Source organism: Hyperoodon ampullatus (genome assembly GCF_949752795.1).
Source record: "Hyperoodon ampullatus genome assembly, chromosome: 5".
In the NCBI taxonomy this organism is placed as follows: Eukaryota; Metazoa; Chordata; class Mammalia; order Artiodactyla; family Ziphiidae; genus Hyperoodon; species Hyperoodon ampullatus.
The window spans coordinates 138201713-138221833 of NC_136918.1; positions in this window are offsets into that span (position 1 = coordinate 138201713).

The window sequence follows — 20121 nt, forward strand, 5'->3', positions numbered from 1 at the left end:
AAATGATGGTCTGGGGACAGGGCAGAGTGTAGGCCAAAAGGATGTCACTCCTCTAGGGAAAGCTGTCCTGCCCCCATTAAATAGATGACTGTTCCTCCCCGGGGGAAGCCTATTATACTGACATCAGCTCTGTCTGAACTTGGAAAGCATTCAGAACGCTAATAAGTCAAATGACCAGAGCTGGGAAGGATAGTTTGTTTTTGAAATAACCCGAGTCTAGTAGGAAACTTGAGTAGACACTGAAATTTAAATAGCCGAACTGTAGGGACTTCCCTGGTGGTCCAGTGGGTAAGACTCCTTGATCCCAATGCAGGGGGGCCCAGGTTTGATCCCAGCTCACGGAACTAGATCGGGCACGCATGCCACAACTATGAGCCCACGTGCCGCAACTAAAGATTCCAAGTGCCACAACTAAGACCCGGTGCAGCCAAAATAAATAAGTAGCTGAACTGTAAACAGTTCACTTTTAGCAGTTAAAAGTACATAGTCTCTATTTTGTAGATAAAAGAAAACTGTTCCCTCCACAACAGTGTTGGACTGCTAAAAACAAATGATATTCAGAGATCCCCAGAGTCTCAAGAATGGCCATCTATTTGAAAAGTTGGCCTCCAAAAAAATAAATAGATAATTAATTTTTTTCCCCCGCCATGCCCTGGGACTTGCAGGATATTAGTTCCCCGACGAAGGATTGAACCTGAGCCCTCAGCAGTGAAAAAACAGTCTTAACCACTGGACCACCAGGGAATTACCCAGATATTTAATTTAAATCCTGAGGTTTCGTTGGTAAAAAGTATAAAATGTGAAGAGCTTTTCTTTGAATATTTGACTGTCTGGAAAATGTCAGTATGATTATCTGCATACACATATGCCGTTAAAAATCAAGTGAATTAAACTTTTTAAACCAATAGTCCTTTTTATTATTGGTTTACACTCAAAAGGGAAAATGCAGTTTGGGACTGATAGAAACAAGCTACTAGGCAAAGAATAGATCAGAGGCTTGGGCCACGATCAGGGCCTCAAAGGAAAACAATTGTTATTTAAATCTTGCTGATTAGCAAATGCCCAAGCCCTATAAAGATAGGGATCAAACCAACCACCACCACCCACTACCCTTGGTCAAAAATTAATTCTGTACCAAATAATCCAGCATGCCACAACTACTGAAGCTCACGCGCCTAGAGCCCAAGCTCTCCAACAAGAGAAGCCACCGCAATGAGGAGCCCGCGCACCGCAACAAAGAGTAGCCCCTGCTCACCACAACTACAGAAAGCCTGCGCACAGCAGCGAAGACCCAATGCAGCCAAAAATAAATAAGTAAATAAATAAATTTATTTTAAAAAAAACATTTGGCAGATAAACATGAAAAGGTGCTCAATCTCAAAAGCATCTGCAAATTAAAACCTTAACGGGAATTGGTATATGCCCAAGAGATTGTCAGAGATTCCCTTCTTAATCCCTAAAACCGTGGCTTCTCCCTTCATTGCTCAAAGATCTAACCATTCTCAGTTTTCATCCCTCCCATTTTTCCGCACCATTTGCCTCCCTGGCTAATGGTGTCTCTGTCTCTACCAGTCAGGGAAATAGAAACCACTGATGGAGGATTTAATACTGAGAGTTGGCCACAGACACTCTGAAGGTGCTGACACACCAAACACGGGACAGGGAGGCGACGGAGAGAACAGAAACAGCAGAAAGCTGCTACCCGCCTGCAGGAAGGTGGGGTGACCTCAGCCCAGGAGCCAGGGGTGCCTGGGGGAAGCCAGGTGGAGCCACAGGGAAAAAACAGCTGCTGCCGAGGACGCTGCCGGAGCTGGAGAGAAGGGGAAGTTCCCCCGGCTTCTCTGTTCCTCTGGCTTCTGCTGTCCCGTGGCTGAACCTCTCTGGAAGCCACACAGCAAGGAGCATCAAAGAACCTCCTTCCTTGGGAATCACTGGAGAGAGGGGACTCCTTGCAGAGGGTGGGAGGGGATCTGAGAGAAAACAGGCAAGTAGCCAGCCCCCATCCTTTCTGAAACCCTTTCCTGGAGCTCTTTCAAAATTCACTTGGTGGGGATGGGGGAGTGGGGGAGGGACCCCTCATTTTCTGTTTGTTACTATGTTATGTATGGGCTGATGTGTAGGGACCCCCGTGCCCGGACGACAGAAATTCTTACATGGAGGTCATGAACCTTAGTACCTCAGAATGTGACTCTGTTTGGAGATAAGGCCTTTAAAGTGATGATTCAAGTAAGATGAGGTCATATGGGCGGGCCCTGGTCCAGTATGACTGGAATCCTTTAAGAGATTAGGACACAGAGGGAAGACCATGCGAAGAAACAGTGAGAAGAAGGCCATCCACAGGCCAAGGAGGGAGTCCTCAGAAGAAACCAACTCTGTGAACACCTTGACCTTGGACTTCTGGCCTCCAGACTGTGAGGAAATCAATTTCTGTTGTTTAAGCCAGTCTGTGGTACTTTGTTACAGCAGCCAGAGCTGACTCATACATCGTAGTTCTCAGTAACTCTTCCGTCTCTCTTACCCTTCTTTGAACCATCGGGCACAAGTGAGTCTTTGCCCCCAACTTCTGGCCTCACCTACGTTCTCTTCCTGGGTGGTCCCATTTGCCCCCTTGGTTTCAGTGGCCACCGCTCTGGCCACAATGCTCAGATCCTCTGGCCTCTCCCAGGCTCCAGTGCCACAATTATTGCTTCTGCATACCTCTATTTGGATGGTCTGTTGGTATCTCAGGAGCAACAGGAATAAAACCAGATGCATTTTTCTCCCACAAATTCCCTCTTCATCTTGATTTCTCTACCTCTGTTAACGACATCACATTCTCCTTTTCACCTGGACCTAGAACTTAGTCATCTTGGAGTCCCTACTCCTCTCCATTCCTGCCTCCTGTTTATTTCTGTTTCAGTTGATGGTACCACCACACACTGTCTCAGGAGTCTCCAGGCCTCCATTCTGCTCCACGGGAACTAACATGATAGCCTCCTCGCTAATTCCCTGCAGGTCTCTTGTTTCCCACTGCCCTGCTTACACCAGCACTCCTCCATTTGACTTTCTCAAGTGCAGCCCCAGTCCCATCACTCCCCTTCTCAAACCCTTCAGTGCCCGCCCCTCACCACCAGCAAGTGCAGGGGCTCCTGCCTGGTATTCAGGACCCCCCTTGGTGCCATCCATTCCCTTCACATCTACTGCGCACCCAGCACTGCTTGTCACTGTGCACATCCCTCCGTTTAACCCTCTCTGTATGGGCGCTGCTGTCCCCATCTTGCAGAGGAGGAAATTGAATTTTAGAGCAATTAAGTGACTTGCTTAAGGTCTCACAACTACTGGATATTCGGGAAGCTGGGGGCTGAATTTATGACTTTCTGGCTCCAAAGTCTTACTTGATAAACTGGGCAAACTGGGAGCAAAGAATGCCATATGCACAACGATCAATAAACAGAAATGAGACTCAAGATCCAGGAGGGAAGGTGGCAGAAGAGTCAGGGTGTGCCACGGCGAGCCCTGAAGACAGCCATTTGTACCCAGATCAGATAGGCTGGAACTGTCCGGAGTTTAGACACACCCACAGAGCTGCTGTGGGATTTCATCAAGAGCACCAGGGCAAACAGCTGGCTCTGGAAACGCACAAAGCATACTCCAATAGACAAAGGGGGCTTCTGATACAGTTTCTGTACAACTGCTGAATGTCACTAATTCATTACCGTTTTAAGTGTAGGAAAATCCAAAGTTAAAAACTCGAGTCTAAATGCAATGTGGTAAGTAAGTAAATAAATAAATGCAATGTGGTATCCTGAATTGGATCCTGGAAGAGCAAAAGGACTGTAGTGGAAAAACTGGTGAAATCTGAAGTCTGTAGTTTAGTTAATAGTATTGTACTAATAATGTTGTGAGGTTTTTGTTTTGTTTTTTGGTGTCTTTTTTTATATTGAACTATAGTTGATTTACAGTGTTGTGCCAGTCGCTGCTGTACAGCAAAGTGACTCAGTTACACACATATATACATTCTTTTTTATATTCTTCTCCAATATGGTTTATCCCAGGAGATTGAGCATGGTTCCCTGTAGGAACAGTAGCACCTTGTTGTTTATCCTGTGTGAGTTTTGATAAATCCATGGTTGTATAAGATGTCAACACTGGAGGAAGCTAGGTAAATGAACTCTGTACTATTTTTGCAACCTGTTTGTAAATCCAAAAGTATTTCAAAATAAGTTATGAAAATTAAATGATGACCTTCCACAGAATTTCAGTAGCATTTTTTCCCCTGTCCCTAACTGGTTATGTGGTCTTTTTTTTTTTTTTTTTAATATTTATTTGGCTGCCCTGGGTCTTAGCTGAGGCATGTGGGATTTAGTTCCCTGACCTGGAATCCAACCAGGGTTCCCTGCATTGGGAGTGTGGAGTCTTAACCACTGGACCACCAGGGAAGTCCCTAGCCATGTGGTCTTAATTAAGCACATCATTTCATCTCTCTGGACCCCAGTTTTTCAACTATTTTAAAAAGTAGGAGGGACACAAACCAGACCATCTCTAACTTCCCCTTCAAGCTCTGAAATTCTCAGATCCTAATACATTTACACCATGATTCAGTTTGCAAGGATTTGATTTGCAGTGACCTCATTCACCTCCATATTCCCAGTATTTAGCACTGCGGTAGCACAGTAGGTGCTGCATAAAAGTTTCTTGAAACTAAACTGGCTCATACCTCTAGTATTTGTAACGTGAAGTAGAACTGTTAACCTCTTTTACCCAGTTGGCCACTACAGAGTGAAGTAAGTACTCACAAAATTTTCTCCGCAGAAAGCAAATTGATCTTCATCCAGCAGAGGGGAGTGGTCCTCTACATCCTAGGCACATACAGGTTTTCCTCGCTGGAGAGGGGAGTCACCATCTGTGAGCAGTTACCTCCCCATCAGATAGGACCTGCAGTTAGGGTGATTAGTACCTTAAATTTCCAGAAGACCAGAACACGCCACACACACATTCACAAGCAAACAGAAGTCTAAACCACCTCAGCAGATGGGAGAACGAACAGCAAACAGGTGAGCCCCCGTCCTTAGAGGAGAATCTGTCTTCCTAGCAACCTGTCCCATTTTCTGAACAAAGATCTCTCTTGTAAAGGGCCAGTTGGGGGATGACCTGACGGTCCAGTGGTTAGCACTCTGCGCTTTCACTGTGGAGAGTGCAGGTTCAGTCCCTGGTGGGGGAACTACAATCCTATAAGCCTTGAGGCGCGGCCAAAAAAATTTTTTTAATAAATAAATAAAATAAAGGGCCAGTTACTGAGGTCAAAGGAATGAATGGGGAAGATGACTAAAACGTTTACAATTAAAATGAAAAAGATCATTAGCAGCGCATCCCCACAGCAGCCTAGGGCTGAGCCTGTGTGAGCATCCCAGACAGGGCACATCTGAGCCCTGAGAAGGGGGCAAGGAAGAACAAAGGGACAAGCAGAGGGACATCATGGGAGAACTGGGGAAGTAAAGGAACTGAAGGATCAAAAACTAAAAGGGTCCTGAACCAGAGTGCCCTGCGAGTGTGCGTGTCACCCAGCGAAGCACAGATGAAAAAGACTATCAAAAAGCAGACTCAGCCTGAAATGGCAGATACTGCAGTAACACCAAGGACAGATACGTCCTCTCCTTGTGGCTGAAAGCTCCACAAAAAGGGACCGATGAGTCACATAATAATTTTCTCTTTTTTCTCAGCCAACCTGAACATCTTCCCCTAGGAGCTGAAACTTCGGTGATTAGAGAAAACTAAACAGTGGGAAAAAAAGTCATACCTATTATAAACCTTTGCCTACTGGAAATTTCATGGGTCTGGAAAGGGAAGTTCCATGGAAAGAATCAATGGGGCACTGGGAGCATTCATACAACCCCTTACATTCCCAGCCTGGGCTTTGCTTCCTTGTTTTCGCTGAATTTATGTTTCCATAGAAGCACCACTATCCAGTCTCCATAGAGGCGAAGCTGCAGTGCCCCTTGCTTTGCAGTCAACCTTTGATTTTTAAAAGGCCTTTATGCAGACGCTGCTTCTTAGCCCCCAAAGCCAAAAGTTTCTAATAAAATAACAGTAAACCTGGTGGAATAAAAAGAGAAATTCAGACTGTAGAAAAGGAAGAAGCATCTCAGTAACCACAGGGCTGGTATGTTCTGTGTTTATAAAATGCTTGTAAAGCCCTGAACAGAGAAAGAGCCGTTTCCTGGAGAAGCCAAGAGCAGATGATGCAGCCGAATTGGAACAGCTTTATGCAGCCCGCTGTGAACAAGATTCCAGCTCTGGAAAGCTGACTGCATCCAGCCCCCATCAGGCATCTTGAAAAGAGCAAAAGCAGAAGAGCAAGCCGTGATTAACCTACTCCTTTCTATAAATAACTCCCTCTAAGGGGATAAACAGCATGCTCAAAGACAGGAAACCCGAGCCCTTTCTTGGGGAGCCCACCCACCAGCGTGCCCCTCGGCCCCGGCGCCCCAGCCCTTTACCTGGCAGGAGGGAGCCCAGGGAGCACGTGCCTGTGGGCCGAGCCCGGGACCCCGCGGCTGCTCTCCAGGCCTCCGGGCCCCAGCACCTGCGCCCCGCGGTGCAGCGCGGCCGACGGAGTGGGAGGCCGCCGCCGAAATGCACCCGAGGAGGGCAGAGGCTTCAACACCAAAGGACAGAGCAGGTGGCAGCGGGGGCGTGGGAAGCAGACGGTGGGAAAGGCCGGGTCGAGATACCCCTCGGTGGGGCCCCGCTGCCGCGGCACAACCCCAAACGCTGACGGCTCCCCAGCCCGCTCCGGCCACCGCTGGCCACCCTGGCGGGGGCTTCTGTCTGCTCCAGGGCACCCTTCCCGCTGCCCTCCTCCACTGGGCGGCCTGGAACACTGCGCCTCGCCTTCCCCAACATCCTCCACCTGAACAACTGAAACATTAGGTCTTGCCTTAAATGTCAAAATGTCACCTCCTGGGGGTGGCGGAAGGCCCCCTTCCACACTGCCCTGTAACAACGCTCACCCACCTTGCACTGCTGGTACAAAGGGTCTGCCTTGCCCTGGAGACTGGAAACCCTGGGGGGCAGGGACCGGATCTGGCTGGATTCCCAGCTCTTAGTGAAGGTGGCTGAAGGTTTGCTTAATGAGTGAGAGAGAGAAGTAGCCAGATTGGACTACTCTCGATAGGATGTTTGGTGAAAAAGGGGCAGAGGATGGGGCTTGAATTGTTGACTCAGTGGATTTCTCTTCCCGGTGTTACTCCTTCCTTCATTACAAGAGTGATTGAGAGCTGGATTTAACTCTTCCTTTTCCTTTACTAAGTAACAGCAGCACCGGATTTCCACTGCTGCCCTAGGGATGAGGGACTCTGCCATTTGAACCCTGAATCCTTCACTTCCAACGCAGCAATTTCAAGCAAGGACTTAAGGTTTCCTCTGCTGGGGAATAGGGAATTCATGATTCTGTGGTGGAGCGCAGACTGACGCATGGTATCAATTAGAATACTCCCCCAAAAGGGAAAAGAATCGTGTCTGACCTCCAGGAAGTGCTTATGGATAGTCCACGGAATAACTCCAGGTCAGAGAAAAACCTCAATGTAAAAAAATCTCCATCACTGCTGATAAATAAGAGGGCTGAAATTCAGGGGTAATCAGAACCAACATCTTCAATGACATGATTTTTGACAGCTACAAAATATTCCACGTTTGGGTGTCCATGATTTGTGTAGCCATTCTTGTGTTGTGACTGTTTTAGAACTGTCCTGTACAAAACTTTAAAGCCACCTCTCTGGTAACTGTTTAGGATATATTCCTGTGATCCTATAAGTAACATTATTGGGTCAAAAGATAAGAACCTTTCTAAGACTATTGAAATATAAAGCCAAACTTCTTACCTCAAATGGTGTATAATTTTATCTTCTAATAAAAGACTGAGGGCTTATTTTAGCGCACCCTTTGTCAATATCAAGTGCTCTAATACAAGTTTTTTTTAAATCTTTGCTATTTCGATTAATGAAAAAAATTGTATCTCTTTAAAAGATTAGTTTTTCTTTCCTTTTGAATTACTAGAAAAACCTTTTTTTGTTTGTTGTTTGTTTGTTTGTTTTTTGCGGTACACGGGCCTCTCACTGTTGTGGTCTCTCCCGTTGCGGAGCACAGGCTCCGGACGCACAGGCTCAGCGGCCATGGCTCACGGGCCCAGCCGCTCCGCGGCATGTGGGATCTTCCCGGACCGGGGCACGAACCTGTGTCCCCTGCATCGGCAGGCGGACTCCCAACCACTGCGCCACCAGGGAAGCCCTAAAAACCTTTTTATGTTAGTTTTGTTTGAAGTATAGTTGACTTATAATATATTTGTTTCAGGTGTAGAACATAGCAATTCAATATTTTTAATAGATTATACTCCACCTACAGTTATTACAAAATGATGGCTATATTTCGCAGTGCTGTATAACACATCCTTCTTGCTTATTTATTTTATACTTTGTATCTCCTACCCCTATCCTGCCCCCCCTTTCCTTTCCCCACTAGTAAACCACTAGTTTATTCTCTATGAGTCTGTTTATGTTTTGTTATATACACTTGTTTGTTTTATTAGAGAAACTTGTTTTTCCATTGTTTTACTGGTCATTGGATTTCTTTTTTTTTTTAACATCTTTATTGGAGTATAATTGCTTTACAATGGTGTGTTAGTTTCTGCTTTATAACAATGTGAATCAGCTATACCTATACATATATCCCCATATCTCCTCCCTCTTGCGTCTCCCTCCCTCCCACCCTCTCTATCCCACTCCTCCAGGTGATCACAAAGCACCGAGCTGATCTCCCTGTGCTATGCAGCTGCTTCCCGCTATCTCTTTTACATTTGGTAGTGTATATATAAGTCCATGCCACTCTCTCACTTCATCCCAACTTACCCTTCCCCCTCCCGGTGTCCTCAAGTCCATTCTCTACATCTGCGTCTTTATTCCTGTCCTGCCCCTAGGTTCTTCAGAACCATTGTTTTTTAGATTCCATATATATGTGTTAGCATACGGTATTTGTTTTTCTCTGGTCATTGGATTTCTTTATGAATTATCTGTTCATATCCATTGCCATTTTTTCTTTTGTTATTGAAATATAGTTGACATACAATATTATGTCAGCTTCAGGTGTACTACATATGATTTGATATTTGCATACATTATGAAATGATCCCAGTATAAGTCTAGTAACCATCTGTCCTCATAGAAAGTTATTGCAAAATTACTGACCATATTTCTTATGCTGTATATTACATCCCATTGGCTTACTTATTTCATAACTGGAGGTTTGTACCTCTTAATCCCCTTTACCTATTTTGCCCCACCCCCCCATTTGTTCACTGTATCCATGAGTCTTTTCTCATTTTGTTTTGTTTTTTAGATTCCACATATATGAGATCATTTGGTATTTGTCTTTCTCTGTCTGACTTACTTCACTTAGTGTAATACCCTCTGGCTCCATCCATGTTGTCCCAAATGGCAAGATTTCTCTTTTTAATACCTGTAATATTCCATTGTGTGTGTGTGTATATATATATATATATATATATTATGTTATATACCACATCTTCTTTATCCATTCATCTAATGATGGACACTTAGGTTGCTTCCATATATTGGCTATTGTAAATAGTGCCGCAATGAACATTGGCATGCATGTATCTTTTCAAATTAGTGTATGTGTTTCCCTCAGGTAAATACTCCAGTGGAATTGCTGGATCATACAGTAGTTCTATTTTTAGTTTTCTGAGACACCTCCATGCTGTTTTCCATAGTAGCTGCACCAATTTTTGTCCCCACCAACAGTGTACAGTAAGAGTTCCCTTTTCTCCACATCTCCACTAATGCTTACTTATTTATTTTTTTTATGATAGCCTTTCTGACAGGTATGAGGTGATATTTCACTGGTTTTGATTTATAATTCCCTGAGGATTAGTGATGTAGGACATCTTTTCATATGTCTGTTGGCCATCTGTATGTCTTCCTTGGAAAAAAGTCTATTCAAGTTCTCTGTCCATTTTTGAATCAGGTTGTTTGTTTTTGTTTTGGCTGAGCGGCATGTGGGAACTTAGTTCCCTGACTGTGCCCCCTGCATTGGGAGCACAGAGTCTTAACCACTGGACTGCCAGGGAAGTCCTTGGTTGTTTGTTTTTTTGATGTTGAGTTCCATGAGCTGTGTACATATGTTAGATAGTAACTCCTAATCAGACATATTGCTTGCAAATATCTTCTGTAGGCTACTTTCTTGTTTTGTTGATAAGTTTCCTTCATTGTGCTAAAGTCCATTGACATTTTTCAATTTTGGTGTGTTTCTTGTTGATTTTATGGGTTCTTTATATATTAAGGACATTAACTCTAGGTTGGCAAATACTTGTGGCATTTTTTTTTATTTTTTAGCTGTGTTGGGTCTTTTTCTTGGCTGTGCATGGGTTTTCTCTAGTTGCAGCGAGCGGGGGCTACTCTTCGTTGTGGTGCGCAGACTTCTCATTGCGGTGGCTTCTCTTGTTGTGGAGCACAGGCTCTAGGCATGTGGGCTTCAGTAGTTGTGGCACATGGGCTCAGTAGTTGTGGCTCACGGGCTCTAGAGTGCAGGCTCAGTAGTTGTGGCACACGGGCTTAATTGCTCCACGGCATGTGGGATCTTCCCGGATCAGGGCTTGAACCCATGTCCTCTGCATTAGCAGGCAGATTCTTAACCACTGCACCACCAAGGAAGTCCCACTTGTGGCGTATTTTTAACCCAGTTTGTCATTTGCCTTTTAATTTTGTTTAAGATGATTTTTAATGTACCATTTTTACATTTTAATTAAATAAAACCTTAATTTTTTCATGACTTTTTCCATTGTTTTTATGTTTAGAGAGTCGTCCCCAATTTCCCAACCTATAAATATTCCCTAGTACTTATAATTTTTAAATGGTTACATTTCAGATTAGACTATCATCTTGAAACCCTCTTCCAATTATAAAATTATGTTTCCTGATTTTATCTACATTGCTATTTTCAAATTCGACATATAAAAACAGTAGAGGGCTTCCCTGGTGGCGCAGTGGTTGAGAGTCTGCCTGCCGATGCAGGGGACACGGGTTCGTGCCCCGGCCCGGGAAGATCCCACATGCCACGGAGCGGCTGGGCCCATGAGCCATGGTCTCCGAGCCTGCGCGTCCGGAGCCTGTGCTCCGCAACGGGAGAGGCCACAACAGTGAGAGGCCCGCGTACCGCAAAAAAAAAAAAAAAAAAAAAAAAAAAAAAACAGTAGATACCAGTGATGTTTTAAATTTTAACCTGTTATTCAACACATTCAATAGAATTTCTGTAACATATGTAAGGTACAGAGTCTAGTAATAAGATGAACATTGTGTACCTACCCCTCAACGTAAGAACTAGAATGTTGCCAAATGTGCTTGATAGCTTATTGAACTTGCATTCATATAAAATCCTAAAAACTTTCTTTTTTCTAAAACTCACGAATCCTAATTCTATCTATACTTTTGCTGCTGATATTTAAAAACAGTGTCATCATGTTTATTCCTGTTAACATGTATCCTGTTGACTGCACTCCTTGGATCCAGCCAGCTGGGATCTGCCATCCTAACTATTAAGCTACCCTCCTAGATTTATATCACCCATGAAAGGCAGCATCTCCCCTGGAGAAGCTTGGAAATCAAATCAAATCAAGTGATAAACTGTTTGGTAAATACTCCATCCTGGATATCCCTCTTGAACACTTTACAGTGCACATTTAAAAAAGAAAAGAAAGGAAGGGAGAAAGGGAGAAAGGAAAAAACTAGAATAATGCCAATAACTCTGTACTTCTTGTCTACCCCATCCCCCTGCCTCCCTTTCCTCAATTTTACATGTTTAATTCCCATGCTTTAAAAAATAAATCTTACTACAGGGACTTCCCTGGGGGTCCAGTGGTTAAGACTCCATGCTTCCACTGCAGGGGGTGTGGGTTCGATCCCTGGTCGGGGAACTAAGATCCCAAATGCCACGTGGAGCAGCCAAAAAATAAAAATAAAAATGTCTTAATACAAATGAATATATCCCTACCAGTACATTGTGGGTTTTTTAGCTTTATATAAATAATATTATTCAAAAAGTAAACTTCTGAGCCTTGCATTTTTTCCGATCATTGTTTCTAAGATTCACACATATAATTGTGTGTAGCTACATTTTATTCATTTTCACTTTGATATAATATCCTGCTATATGACTATACCATAATTTGGTTAGCCCTTGTCCTATTGATGGACATTGGGTTACTTCCAGCTTGTTCACTCTGACAAACAATGCTGCTCTGAGCATCCTCTTACTTGTCTGCAGGGCCCATGGGCAAGCGTTTCTCGGGGAACAGACCTAGGAAAGGAATTACTGGATCGAGTTAATGTTCAGTGTTAAAAGATAATACTAAACTGTTTTCCAAAGTAGTTATAGCAATTTACATTCCCATTACCAGTGGTTTTTGTTTCAACTCAGTATCTTTTAGGCCAAATGATCTTTCTTTTTATTTTAGATTTATACTGATTTTCACAACTGTCTTGGAGAATCATGAGGTTCTTGAACACAAAACATCACATTGGGCTTCCCTGGTGGCGCAGTGGTTGAGAGTCCGCCTGCCGATGCAGGGGACACGGGTTCGTGCCCCGGTCCGGGAAGATCCCACATGCCGCGGAGCAGCTGGGCCCGTGAGCCATGGCCGCTGAGTCTGCGCATCCGGAGCCTGTGCTCTGCAACGGGAGAGGCCACAACAGTGAGAGGCCCACGTACCGCAAAAAAAAAAAAAAAAATTACATTGTGGTTCTTGATCAGCAGAATCCTCCAGAAACAACTGAGTCAGCTAATCACAAATCCCTTATTGTCCAATGTCTAAATTTAGGCCATGGTGGCTTGGATTAGACCCATGGGTCCCAAGACAACGGCAGGGATGTTACTAACTAAAAAGTCTTCTGTAAGCATGGTGTGAGGAGTTTTCCAGGAATGGGAGAGAGTCCTTTGCATGAGCAGCTGCTTTCAGAATCTCCTGCTATTTGTAGCTCTGTGTTCTCTCCTCCCATTTTACATACAACCTTCTATTTAAATCAGCCACTCTTAGAATCTTAAATTACTACTCTCTACTTAAAGGCCATCCAAACATTTACACTCTTTGATTTGGTATTCATAATTCTGGGCATTTATCCTAAAAATGGTAACAAAGGAAGAAAGAGGGCTTCCCTGGTGGTGCGGTGGTTAAGAGCCTGCCTGCCAACGCAGGGGACATGGGTTAGAGCCCTGGTCCGGGAAGATCCCACATGCCGCGGAACAGCTAAGCCCGTGCACCACAACTACTGAGCCTGCGCTCTAGAGCCCGCGAGCCACAACTACTGAGCCCACGTGACACAACCACTGAAGCCCGCGCGCCTAGAGCCTGTGCTCTGCAACAAGAGAAGCCACGACAATGAGAAGCCCGCGCACCACAACAAAGAGTAGCCCCGCTCGCTGCAACTAGAGAAAGCCCACGTGCAGCAACGAAGACCCAATGCAGCCAAAAATAAATAAATAAAAATAAAATTTTAAAAAGGGCTTCCCTGGTGGTGCAGTGGTTGAGAGTCCGCCTGCAGATGCAGGGGATGCGGGTTCGTGCCCTGGTCCGGGAAGATCCCACATGCCGCGGAGCGGCTGGGCCCGTGAGCTATGGCCGCTGAGCCTGCGCGTCCAGAGCCTGTGCTCCAAAACGGGAGAGGCCACAACAGAGAGAGGCCCACGTACTGCAAAAAAAGAAAAAAATTTTTTTTAAAAAGAAGAAAGAAATTATATTTGTAAAGATGTTAATAGCAACATTGTAAGAGTGATTTTTTAAATTGGAAAACTGTTAATGTTCAACAATAGGGAACATATAGTGCAAATTGTGGAATATCTACTCAGTGGTACAAAGCATAACAGAGACTTTTTCTCATCCCTGAACCATTTGAGATTAAGTTGCAGAAATCATGACTCTTCACCCCTAAGTACTTCAGGGATTATTTCCTAAGAACGGGAAGGCTCTCTTAGGTAACCACACTGCAGTGATCGAATTCAGAAAATTTAACGTTGATCCAATGCTGATATCTACAACTGAGTCCATGTTCACATTAGGCCAATTGTCCCAATAACATCCTTTATGCAGTATTATTTTTCCCAATTCAAAGCCACACCTTTCATGTAGTTGTCATGTCTCTTTATTCATCTTTAATCTGGAACAGTCCCTTAGTCTTCGTCTTTCGTGACGTCGACATTTTTTAAGAGTCGGGACCATGATTTTGTAGCCTGTCTCTCAATTTAAGTTTGTTGGATGTAATGCATTGTTGGCACATGATGTCATTCTGCATGATGCTGATTTTGATCATGTGGTTAAGGTGGTATCCACCAGATTTTCCCACTATACAGCTTCCTTTTTTACCTTTATAATTAATGAACAATCTATGGAGTGATCTTTTGAGACCGTGTAATATCTTATTCCCCAACAAGCGTTCACCAGTGGTTTTAGTATCCTGCCTGGATCAGCTACTGTTATAATAGTTGCAATGAAGTGACTTTTTTAACTCTTTTGTTTCTTCAGCATTTATTAGTTGACATATGACGGTAAAGAACTGTCTCTTTTACCTCTGTTTATACGTTTATTTGCTTTTTAGTATCCCTCTGGATTCATGGTTTCTTTTTGTTCTAATTTTATTTTTTATTAATTTTTATTGGCATATAGTTGCTTTACAATGTTGTGTTAGTTTCTGCTATACAGCAAAGTGAATCAGCTATACATATACATATATCCCCTTTTTTGGATTTCCTTCCCATTTAGGTCACCACAGAACATTGAGTAGAGTTCCCTGTGCTATACAGTAGGTTATCATTAGTTATCTGTTTTATACATAGTATCAATAGTGTATATATGTCAATCCCATCTCCCAATTCATCCCCCCCTTCCCCTTTGGTATCCATACATTTGTTCTCTATGTTTGTGTCTCTATATCTGCTTTGCAAAAAAGATCATCTATACCATTTTTCTAGATTCCATATATATGTGTTAATATACGTGGATTCTTTTTTTTTAATGTGAGAATTCATTATTGTCATTACTAATTTTGATGCTCAAATTGTTACAAATTTGGCCACTGGAAGCGCTGTCGAGCTGGCCCCTGGGTCCTCATCATTGTTTGATGTCCCCATCATTCTTTGAGCACCTCCTTGCTTTCAGCGGGCACAACAAGCTATTCCTGGCTCATCTTTCACTTGCCCTGCCCCTCCTGAGTGAGCTATTTCTCCAAGCAACTCTGGAGAATGGGATTTAGAAACCAAAATATGAACACTGGGAATGTTCAGGGCTACTGGGGTGGCCCTCCCAAGGCTCTTTCAGCAGACAGATCTAGGAAATAGAGTCCAATCCACAGAGCTCTTCCTTGTGTTCCCTCCCTCCAGATTTGTATCACCCTTCTCCCACAGTGAGAATCTTCACTCCCAACAATACCACGATAGTTACTAAATTGCTTAATCCCACAGTACACAGAAAGTAGTTTCAGAATTGCCAGGACAGACTAGTACCAGCTAAGTGAAGTTCGAAATTTCTTTGTAGTTTTGTTTGCTAGTTTACACACAGAAAGCATATAGTCAAGAGTTCTGTTCAACATAGACATAGAAAACAAACTTATGGTTACCAAAGGGGAAAGTGGGGGGAGGGATAAACTGGGAGTTTAGGATTAACATATACACACTATATATAAAACAGATAAACAACAAGAACCTACTGTATAGCACACGGAACTATATTCACTATCTTGTAATAACCTCTAATGGAAAAGAATCTGAAAAACAAGGGACTTCCCTGGTGGTCCAGTGGGTAAGACTCCACGCTTACAATGCAGGGGGCCCTGGTCGGGGAACTAGATCCCACATGCATGCTGCAACCATGCAACTAAAGATCCCGCACGCTGCAACGAAGATCCTGGGTGCCACAACTAAGACCCAGTGCAGCCTAAATAAATAAATAAATAAATAAATAAATAAATAAACATTTTTTAAAAATAAAACAACGGGCTTCCCTGGTGGTGCAGTGGTTTAGAGTCCGCCTGCCGATGCAGGGGACACGGGTTCGTGCCCCGGTCCGGGAAGATCCCACATGCCGCGGAGCGGCTGGGCCCGTGAGCCATGGCCGCTGGACCTGCGCGTCCGGAGCCTGTGCTCCACAACGGGAGAGGCCACAGCGGTGAGAGGCCCACACCACAAAAAAAAAAAAAAAAGAAAGAAAGAAAAGAAAAGAGCTCTGTTCAAAAGTAATTTGGGTTTACTTTTCTTCCCTGTGGTGAATTTACTATGCAGTTTAGTTCATTTGTTTACTTCTTTTATATTCAATTTTAGGTTTCTTTTCCCCCCATCTTTGTTGAATTAAATTTTATTTTTTTAATATTAAAACATTCACGTCTCTAAAAGTCAAAACTACCAAAAAAGAAAAAAAAAAAGTATGCTTGAATAATTGTCATTTCTCCTAGCCTTTCACCCCATTCCTACCCATTCACTGTAAGTAACCAATTTATTAGTTTCTAGTTTACTCTTCCCCGTGGGTTTGTTTGGGGTTTTTTTTCTTTGCAAAAATAGGGAAATACTTCAGTATTTTACTATTTCCCCTTGTTTTACACAAAAAAAGGCATAATATTTGTATCCTCTTGTATTTACCTTTTTCACTTTTCAATATATCCTAGAATCACTCCATATCCGTTCATAGAAGATCTTCCTTGCTCTTTTTTACAACTGCATAGTACTGCATTGTGCCAATGTACCAGGGTTTATTCAACCAATTGCTGATGTATTGTCACTGAGGCTGTTCCCAAAATTTTGTCATTGCACACAGTGCTGCGATACGTAGCCTTGTACATATATATACTTTTATGTGGGTGTAGGTGTTTCTTCAGCTAAGTTCCTACCTGTGAAATCGCTAGGTCAAGGGTAAGTGCACTCTAAGTTTTGTTAGGTATTTCCAAATTCCCCTTTATCGGAGTTGAACCATCTTGCATTCTCACCAGCAATATAGCAGAATGCCTGTTTTCCCACAGTCTGTCCTGTTGCTTTGGCTGTTTGCAAGTTGGGTAGGTTAGAAGTGATATCTCAGAGTAATGAGCATTTCCCTCATTAGGAGAGGAATTAAACATCTTTTCATTTGTTTAAGGGATTTTTTTTATGGCCTCGCAAATATTTTTTGCAGAATGCCCATTCCTGTCTCTTGCCTTTTTAAAAATTGGATTTTGGTCTTTGGCTCTCTCAGTCTTTGAGTTATTTACATATTTGGGATATTAGCCCTTTATCTGTGACATATGTTGCCAGGCTTTTACTCTATACATGGTATGAGTCTGTTGGTTGGTTTTGATCCGGATAGAGTAGAATAATTAAATAGTTTAGAAATCCCACTAGGGGATTAAAGACAAAAAGGGAATTTTAAGGCAGTTTGGGAGACTGTTGTAAGCTAATGACCACAAGAAAAGAATCCAGTAACCTAGCAACAATCTAGACTACCCTGAAGGAAGACCAGGCACATTCAAGTGCCAGGCACACTCAAGCCACAAGTCTTGTGCTAGTTAAAACACGAGACAATAGATATGGGGTCCAAATCCTGCTACATGAAGTCAGGGAGTTTATGGTCCTTGAAGAATAGCATTTATACATGTAGCCAAGACAGGAGTATCGGTGAAAGGGCAAAGAAATTAGGTGAAAGTGGACATTATACAAAACCTGAGATGACTTACCATATTTTAGTATATGTCACCACCCTTTTGCTAACATACATATGACTTAAATAGTGCCGCGAGAGTCCCAGTTATACCATATAGGGGTCAAGGGAGGAACTAATGATGTAAGCCTTGACATCTACCCCAAAATGAGGAAAAAGATGGTCTTGTCTCCTCCCCACTTTTTCTTTGATTATAAAAATGTAGCCCTCTGGACTTCCCTGGTGGTCCAGTGCCTAAGACACCCCACTCCCAATGCAGGGGGTCCGGGTTCGAGCCCTGGTCGGGGAACTAGATCCCACATGCGTGCCGCAACTAAGAGTTCGCATGATGCAACTAAGACCTGGCAAAGCCAAATACATAAAATAAATAATAATTTTTTTTAATGTAGCCCTCTTTGTTCTCGGGGCTGCGACCCATTGCCGGCCTGCCTGTATCTCTCACAAGCTCCTATGCTAATAAACTCACTCTTTGCCCATCGCTTTGCCTCAGCTTAATTCTTTCTGCAATGAGACAAAAGAATATGAGCTTCAGTAAGTCCTGACACCAGGTGAGTGGTTTCCATTAAAGACAGTGGGTTCTAGTCCGTCCTAAGCCAGGGATTGTGGGTTGGAGTCCCAGCCTGAGTTTTGGCTGGGTTAGAGGCCCGTCTGAGGAGTGCGGTTTCAGCTTGGCTACACGGTTTTTGTTCTTCAATGTACTCTAACGTAGCGATGTCTGTTTTTTTTCTTCCTTGCATCTGGATACTGGGTCATTAGAAAGCCACTGCCCACACCCAGGTTACATAAGAATTCACCCACGTTTTCTGGCTGCTAGTGGGTCTGTCCTAACACTCGCATTTGGGATACTGCGCCTGGGACAGGGCCAGGAGCCCGGCGGGGCCGGGGGCGGGGGCTGGAATGAAGGCACGCAGGCGGCCTCCGGCCGCGCATGCGCACTGACTGTGGGGGGGGCCGAGCCCGCCGGGGTCCAGAGGGGAGGTGCGTGAGTGCGTCGGCGCTGTCGGTCCTCGTAGTACCCCTTCCCGGCCTTTCCGGAAACCCCACCCCCTCTCGCTGGCTGGAGCCGCTCGGCCGGCCTTCTGCGGTGCAAAGCCGCGGCCGTGACCAACGACACGGCCATCCGCGGTTTGGCGCCCAGCCTGTCCCATCCGACCCCGACCCCCGCCCTGACTCACGCGGCGGACCGAATACTTCTGAGGGGAGGCCGGCCGGCTCCTCTGCCCGGGGGTCGTCCTCGTGTCCCCGCCGCGCACTGCGCCCCCTCGTGGCCTCCCGACCACAGCGCGGGCTGGGGCCACAGGGAAGGCTTGCAAACGCCCGTATTTCGGCGGCGCCCGGAGCCTGCTGTAGCGTTAGACGCTGGGACCACACTCAGGGGAGACAGAAAGCTCACCGAGGCTTCTCTTCCATGAGTCTTCTCTCCCCACCACGTGCCCCTTGTGGACGTTTTATTTTTCTAACCCTCCTTCCTGCAGCCCTCCAGTCTCTCACCCCCTTATTCCAGCCTTATAAATCCTTATCTCAAGATGCTCAGCAAAAATAGAGGCCCTCCGCTTGCCTTCTCTAGTCTCACCCCGTACACACACCAAGGACATGGTGTCCTTTCCAACACCAACAACCAGTTCTCCAATTCTCTCCCTCCACTTCAGACGCCAGCCACGAATGGTACGGTTCCCAGGCTACCCGCATTTCTAAAGCCCGGCCGACTACAAACGCAAGGTTTCCCACCATCCAACCCCTCAAGTTCGATAATTCCCTAGAACACAGAGAACTCAGCAAAGCGCTGTACTTACTATTTCCGGTCTTCGATGCACAGAAGGAGGTGGGGGACGCAGAGGTTCCGCGCACTCCCCCGGGGGCCACCCTGACAGCACTGCCCTCTGAACCCCTTTGTTTCAGGGTTTTTGGGGAGGTTTCCTTACGCGGGTCAGGGGTAAGGGCCAAACCTCTTCACTCGCTCGGCTCCTCTGGCTACCAGCCCCCATCCTAAGCCACTTAGGGGCTCACCAATTATCACCTCATTAGCATAAACTCATACCATTGAAAGGGGGTCATTATGAACAACAAAGACGCTCTTATTACTCAGGGAATTCCCAGGATTTTAGTACCAGGAATTGGGGTCAAAGACCAAATATATTTTTTATTGTACCGCATTCCCGCAAACCCTTAACCCCTGTTAATCATGAGGAAAACGTTAGCCAAATTCTAATTGTCGAGGTCATCCATAAGAAGCAGAATCAGAGAACTTCACAACCAAGAGGACGGAAATGGTTCAATTTAATGTGGTATCTAGATGGAATCCTGGGATAGAGAAAGGACATTAGGGAAAACAGGAAATCTAAATACAGTATGGACTATAGCTTTAAAAAATGTATCAATATGGTTTTATTAATTGCAACAAACAT